Genomic DNA, 8,122 nt, shown 5'->3' with positions numbered 1-8,122 from the left:
AGTATGACGGGGCGAGAACTTGCTCTCTCTTCCTATCGATCCTCCAACACAGTGCTGGACGATGTTTGCATTCAGATGTTGCTAAACCTTTCTTTTGTGGGCAAGCACTTGCTCTTTCTTATGTACAACTGCATCTGGGCAGAGGGCGCCGTTTGCCAGATGCCAGCATAAAGACACTCATTCCCATACCCATACCCAAGCCCAGTAAGGAAAAATACCTTCCTTCTAGTTACTGCCCCATTTCTCCCACAAGCTGTGTTTGCAAACTGATGAAACATGTAATTCATGCCTGGCTGGTATAGTGACTAGAGTGTGGCAATTCACTGACCACTGTACTGTGCGGATTTTGATCAGGCCGTCCTGCAGCTGACCATCTCATCACTTTGTCAACGCGAATGGTTTTCTGTGGATATATCAGACACTGCCAGTGTTTTTAAATTTGCAGAAAGCCTGAAACACCTTCTGAAGGATGGGTATTCTTGATCTCTCTACATGTGGCACTTCTGAGGCCACATGCCCCATGTCCTTCAGATATTTTTAAAGTATTGATTTTTCAAGGAATGTTGGTACTGCCTTGTCAGACACCTTTACCAGGAAGTTGGTGTGCCTCAGGGTACTGTTTTGAGTGTGACCCTCTTTGCTATTGCCTTTAACCTTATTATGTCCTGTCTCCTGCAGGTCATCTCCAGCAGTCTACTGTTGCCCACCCCTACCCTGTTACCCTCCCACACCCTCTGTCCCAGCCTCCTCCTTACCCCCACATGATTGCCTGTCTCATCATGTGCAACTGCTCGCAGCCTGGCTTCAGCTGCCAGAGAGTGTGATCACGTGTGTGAGAGTTGCATTTGCGTGAGTATGTGAGTGTATGTTATCTATATATAACAGAGGCCTTGTTCACTGAGAGCTCACTTTCTTACAGTTTTTTTTTTGTCGTGCCTGTGTGCCTTCCATGGTATTGTTAAATTCATTTCTGAAGAATTGCGATGGCTCGGGGCATTGAGGTGCTGAGGTAGGGGTCAGTGTACACTCATCATCAAACAAACAATTGTGCCTTATTAGACAAAAGCCCGGAAAGATCAGACCATTTGGCAATAGTGCCGTAAAAACCAGACCAGGGATTGATCTTGGGGAGATGAGTGTCATTGGTGTGGTAAATGTGAGGTGTCTGATACTCAGTATTCATGTATGCCCCATATGCTAGTGATCGTTTACTTAACTGCATAGGTTATGGACCTGACTCTCGGAAGGTTCAAATGACTGACATAAGCACACTCTTAGCCTTAGTATATTTATTGGCATTCAGATTCTAAGTGCTCACTGTCTACCATTCAAGCAACTAAGAATGGAAGACCAGTTTTACAAACAAGTTTTTTGTATTCCACTGCCACTCATATTCTTCATTTTGCAGCTTGAAAATATATCTCTGCATGTTTTGGAATGAAGGTTAAGGCCTCAAAATTACCTGCTCTTCCCAAATCCATTCTCCATGGTGAAATGAGAGAAGCATTGCATGGTAACTTGAAGGTGCAGAGTTCAAAGTTACACATTTCCATTTTTTAATTGTTTTTGCAAATTCACTAGAAAGAGAGACAGATTTTTTGGACATTTATGCAAATAATGGAATTGAGTGTCTGAGTAATGAAATAGCTGCTCTTGTTGCGTATGGGCTTCACTCTGTTTCAGATACATTTATTAAACTACCTGTAGCTAAAGTCATTAAAGTTATAATGTTTTATGATAGAGAAAATAACCAACAACAAAAGCAACATTTGAAGAGCTCTTCTTAAAAGACAGAATGAAACATGATACCTTTAACAGTTCATGATAAGAAATATTACACACTACTACAACCACACTTAATACTTACCATCCTTAAATGTTTAAAGCAGTGGTTAAAATTTCCCAGAGTACTTTGACAAAGTGTGAACAAATAATGATGTACTTTTGCACCTACATACAGCCATTAAAGCTCTAATGAATGGGCAGGCAGCATTATCAAATTAGTTATCAACATTACTGGGTCAGCTACTTGTCAGAGAATATTAACTATAATCTATTAGATCTATTATGAACTACCAGAAAGAAGAATGCCAACAATTAAAAGCTTCCAGATGCATTTGAACTTGGATGCTGGCATCTTAAGTACTCACTTATGTGCCTTTACTGATGTAGATGTAGAATGGGTGCCAAGTTTGATATAGCTATTTGAACACAAACCAGACCTCATGGCAAAGAATAGAAACAGTAAAACTAATGATTCACAGTATCATCCAGTTTCAGGCCTAGGTAAGCAAAGTGTTGCAACAAAACATTTGATCATATTCCATCAGATCTCATCTGTCACATGTGCCAAACTATAACTTCACTTTCCATTACAGTGCTTGTATATAGTCCAGCACAATATCAACATTGTGAAGTGCACTTCCACAAACATTTCTACAGCATAAAGAGATCAAATTTCTTCACGGGGTTTACAATACTATTCAGGTTTTCGTCACACAATGTTTGTCTTATATGGGAGTCCTAGTGTACTGCATATCGTGCTCGAAAAAGGGAATGGGGAGAAGGGGAAGATAAGGAAGATGATGGCGAGGTGAGTTGCAGTCTTGTGTTAGACCATCATAGCAGCAATAGTTGCGGGCACAGATCAGCGCAATTTCCCTAAATCGCTCCAGGCAAATTACGAGATGGTTCCTATGAAAGGGCACGGCCGACTTCCTTTCCCATCCTTCCCTAAACTGATGTGACCGATGACCTCGCAGTTTGGTCTCTTCCCTCAAAACAGCCCAGCCAGCACAGATCAGTGGAAGATGTCATGGAAGGTCTTAGAACATCACTGAGGCCCTAATTACAAGTAACAGATATAAGAAATAAATGAATACACCTTTGGTTGTTGTTACCCATGCCCTGGCTCCAACTCAAACCATTAATGTTTGCTTGACTGTGATGTTCCTGTGGTGCTGCTTGTGAGTGGATGACTGTAACTGAGGTATTGTCAGAGGTGTTAGTCATCAGAAATGGCATATTAGTCAAATGCTGATTCCTCTCTTGTCATGGTGATAAATGGCAAAAATGTTTAAGGACATTTTGTTCAAATATGTGGCCTGTCCTCAGTGTAAGCTGTGCAGGGTTCAGCAAACGTCTGCAGTACGCAGATGATTTGGCTTTCCAACCATTCTTGTCACGTATCTGGCAGAGTCGTGAATTTCTATGTATCCTGTGTTGACAGGACAAATGTTAAGGGGTAGTAACGTGCATTTTTAAAGCTATACAAATTCACCCCAAGGGTGACTATGGGAATGGAAGTTGCCTGAGTATTGGGAACTTTGGATAAAATATCAACCTGTGTGATTGATGAATCTTTGGAATGTCAGAAGTCTACCCCTACTGAAAACAGAAGTTTAACCCTGCTGTTCTGTTCACTTTTACTTGACATATATACTGTTCGGGTCAATATGACCCGACATATCAAAATGCTTTAGAAACATAAATTTTGGTACAGTTTTAGCTATCGACATTGTTGTTCTATTCCAGTACCTTGTTAGTAATAATAATAATAATAATAATAATAATAATAATGGTAATAATAATAATAATAACAATGCATACAACTTTATTGAGGGATATTTTTCATTTAAATATGCACATAAATTTGAAACAACAGACAGTTTCCATTACAGGCATTCAACTTAGAAAGCACTACAGTTTTTCCATACTTCTATTCTTATTGTTGACAGTTTAGACGTAAGTATTGACATTTTCTAACAACAGACAGTTGTCATTACAGATATTCATCTTAGAGCACACTACAGTACAGAACACACTACAGTTTTTTTATTACATTCCAACATAGAAAGCACTACAACTTTAGAATCCTCTCTTCTTACTGATTGTAGTTTAGGCACAAGTATTCACATAAATTTGAAACAACAGAATTTTCAATACAATCATCTTATAAAATACTACAGTTCTTTTCTTACTGCTTGCACTGTGGACACAAGTAGGTTACATGTTTCTTGCAAATATGTTTACTACATTTTCCACACACCATGTTTGTTTTATTGTCATTACTTGATGGACAGAACTTACAGCGTGCACGTTTTGTAGATTTTCTTGTTGTTACCGATTCTGACACACCACCCACATCATTCGGGTTTTGGATGCTTGTGACCATTCTCAAAGAATCTTCTGTTCTTGGGAAATGCGTTCTTGATGCAATATGTTCTTTTATCAGTGACTTTCCAAGTTCCTCCAAGAATATTCTCCTTCTAGTCAATTTGCTTGCATTCCAATTAGGGTCAACCGAAATCCACAAAACGTATGCATTATAAGCAGAAACATCAAGAATATTGTAGAAAACTATCATTGGCCACCTATTACTTTTTCGTTTGCATGTATATGTACCTAATAACTGATCAAGCGTGTCTACAGCACCTTTGGTTGAATTATAGTCCAAAATCATTTTTGGCTTCTTATCAGCCCTGTCACTGATTTCCGCATCATGGTGGAGAGTGCTCATAAGTACAACATTCTTGTGTCTCTTAGGAATATAATTAACCACAGTAGTGTCATTTGTGAAGTAAAATGAAGAGCTGTGTACCTCCTTGTTGGTCATTTTGTGTGGAAGCTCCGGCTTATTTTTCCGTATAGTTCCCAACATAGTCAATTTCCTTTTCAGAAGCAGCTGCCCCAAATTGTACGACGTAAAAAAGTTGTCACACGTGATATTCTGACCACGTAACTCAGAAGTGAGATCAGATACCACCCTCATTCCCTGATTTCTTTCTGGTGCCGCTCCACTCACCTTTCCTGTATAAATTTGGGCTTTCAGTACGTATGAAGTTTTGCTGTCACACATGGTCCATATTTTGATCCCATATTTTGCCGGTTTACTTGGGATATACTGCTTGAATGGACAGCGACCTCTAAATGCTACTAACTGCTCGTCAACAGTAACATTTTCTCCTGGATTATACAGTTTAGGAAGGACCTCTACCCACTTCTCCCAAATACTACGAATTGCGGCAAGTTTGTCAGTACGTCGTCTTTCCTCTCTAGTAGATTTCTTGTCAAATCGCAGGACACGTGATATCTTACAGAATGTTTCATGAGACATGGTTGCTCGAAATATGTTTCGCCCAGTATCTTTATCCCACAAACTTTTTGTAGACTCCCCATGAGATCGATATACACCCGCTAGGAGTAAGAGTCCTAAGTATGCATGGAAAACAGAACCATCAATATCTGTCCACTGTTCACCATAAACTCGCTGCCCTTCAATATTTGTCATCTCTATTATTTCATTTTGAAGCGCTGTGTGAAATACTGCTTCAAATGAACATTTTACATCAGATATTCTGCTGACTGCATACCTGGTAACTCCTGGGGTACTCTTGATGATGTTCGAAGCTGGTAGGCGACCATGTTGTGCTGGTGGATGCAACTGCCATTCTATATTCCCATTTTTAGAAAGAAAAGTCTCTACACTATTTTGTATGGGCTGTGGACTGTCGTAACTGTCATCGGAACACTCGCTTTCAGATGCATTGCTGATGTGATCTTCAAACTCAGAAAGTGATCCTTCATCTGGTGAGGCATTTACTATTTCTTCCAACTCACGATCATTCAATGGTCTCATCGCCATGGTGTCACAAGTCAAACTGGGCAGAAACAAAGCATTCCAATTATTGAGAACTGCCAATTATTATTTCCTGGGGAAAGCAACAAACAAGCCCATTGTTGTGAACGCATGGAGCTTTAGGTGATTGTTGAGAGTAAGTTGGAATGATGCAGTCACTATTCCCACACAACACAACAAAAATAATTTTCGCCATTTCCAGATTTTAGAAATAAATACGAGTTACACTAAACATATTTGTGTCGGGTCATTATGACCCGAACATTACATATGCAACTATTACAGTTGAAGCCCAAACTTCTTAAACTTTTTTAAAACCTTTTAAAACACATGCTGCTCATCCATTTTCAGACAAAGTCACAAAGTTTCATAAATATATATTGGTATTTACATAATGTAAAATAACGTTCATATTCGTTTCGGGTCATATAGACCCGAACAGAACAGCAGGGTTAAAGAATTTTGTTGAAGGAGGCACTATCAGCAGAATGCCTGGCTCAAGATATGAGCACACAGCAGGATAACACATAGCTTGCCTGTAAGAGCCAACTAATCCCTCCCCTAGATACGAAGCAGTTGTAGTGAGTGACCAACTTCCCAGTTCCAATGATGCAGTTAGTTGAGGGCCAAGGAAAGCTGTACTGCACGCACAATGATCCACTATAAAACAGGAACTCAGTGAGGAAATGTGTTACACTGGCTGGCAGCCACAGAGCTCCATCTGAATGCAATGTGTAAAAATGTACTTTTCACAGATAAGTTGTCTTACCAAGACCAAACAGTACTTTAGCAGTCCAGACATAATGGCAAATAAGTGGTGACAACAGGTAGTACTAGCCGATTGTCAGTTTCCTGGGGGCGTTGGTTTCCCCCGTAGGGGGCGTTGGTTTCCCCCGTAGGGGGCGTTGGTTTCCCCCGTAGGGGCGTTGGTTTCCCCCGTAGGGGGCGTTGGTTTCCCCCGTAGGGGATCTCATGCTACAGGAAGAATATTCACTTGTGTATAGGTATGCTCATTCAACTGCAGCTGTCCAAGATAGACATTAATGTAATGGACTTGCTGTGAGACACTGCTCACATGAACACAATGGAAATTATGTGTGTGTAAGTAGCAGGAACACACAGAGAACTGGCTGTGAAACACACCATTTATGGCTGATGCTCTTTTGGACTGCTTTTTTTGAAGCCTCGGTGGGGTTGCCTCTTCTGACAAATGCTTCCAATGCTCACAGATTCATTCCCAGGGTGAATGACTGAAGTCAGAAATAATGGGGCATTCTGGATAAAATGTTATGGACTGAGAACATTTTACTTTCTTTCCTTGTTCTGCTGTGCAGTGTTCTGCCAGTGAGAGCCAGCACAAAATCTCTTGGCGACGGAAAAATATCAAAGATGAGAGAAGGAAATTTGAGCTAGTTCTAGTTGGCATTATCCTTGTACCTGAAATAAATTTATTTTAATTTAATATTTTGAGTATTACATTCTCTATTGCCGCCCATCAGACTCGGCCAAGTATGTGCAAAATACATCATCCCTCTCTCTCACTCTCTCACTCTCTCACTCTCTCTCTCACACACACACACACACACACACACACACACACACACACACACACACACACACACACACAGGCAAATTACAAATTGGAAAGTCTCTCATGATCAAATAAGAAAACAGGGCAGTAGGATAATTTGTAGTTTCTAAATGGTGTTTATATATAGAAATTGGTCTGTATGCTGCATTTATTTGATGGAGTACATGTGTTTCCTCATGCTGTATGTAGAATAAGAAACAATATGACATTTAATTTCTGTTGGACAAAACGTGTTTTTTTTTGTCTGAATCCTGGGCTACAGCAATGAACTTTGTCCACGGATTGTTCTTCCTTCATGTAATGGAGGAAAAATGCAACTGTGGACACTGCATCATGTAATTTCCCCATGCATCCTCCACAGCCTGACTAAACACAGCTTTGTTAGAGGCCATCTGATCTCGACTGTCAGTCATTTGTCCCAATCAGTGCTACCTAACAATAGCAAGACCGTGCACTCAATTTGCTTACTAAATCACAATCTGTCTTACATCACTGCACCCTTCAGTAAGAGTGATAGATTTGGTTAGTGGGAAGTAACTATACTGCCAGTCATCTCAGACATTTCATACTTGCAGAACTGCAGTGCGAAAGGAGGGAGGTAGGGTGGGTGGGAGGGAGGTAGGAGGGAAGTCAGTATGGAACTGATGGAGCAGAAAATCAGTTTGTAAAGTAAACACCACTTGGTGTTAGGCTCATACTCACTCAGTTTATGGACTGCAGTTGTTCTTGTTCTTGTTGTTGTTGTTGTTGTTGTTGTTGTTGTTGTTGTTGTTGTCAGTCCGAATGGGGTTTCATGCAGTTCTCCACTCTGGTCTACCTTGTGCAAGCATCCTTGGTTCTCGGTAACCATTATTAAATTCATTATCATGTGTTTAAATCTGGTAGGAGGCATA

Source organism: Schistocerca serialis, unplaced genomic scaffold, assembly GCF_023864345.2.
Source record: "Schistocerca serialis cubense isolate TAMUIC-IGC-003099 unplaced genomic scaffold, iqSchSeri2.2 HiC_scaffold_1362, whole genome shotgun sequence".
NCBI lineage: Eukaryota > Metazoa > Arthropoda > Insecta > Orthoptera > Acrididae > Schistocerca > Schistocerca serialis.
Note: the sequence above shows the minus strand (reverse complement) of the source record.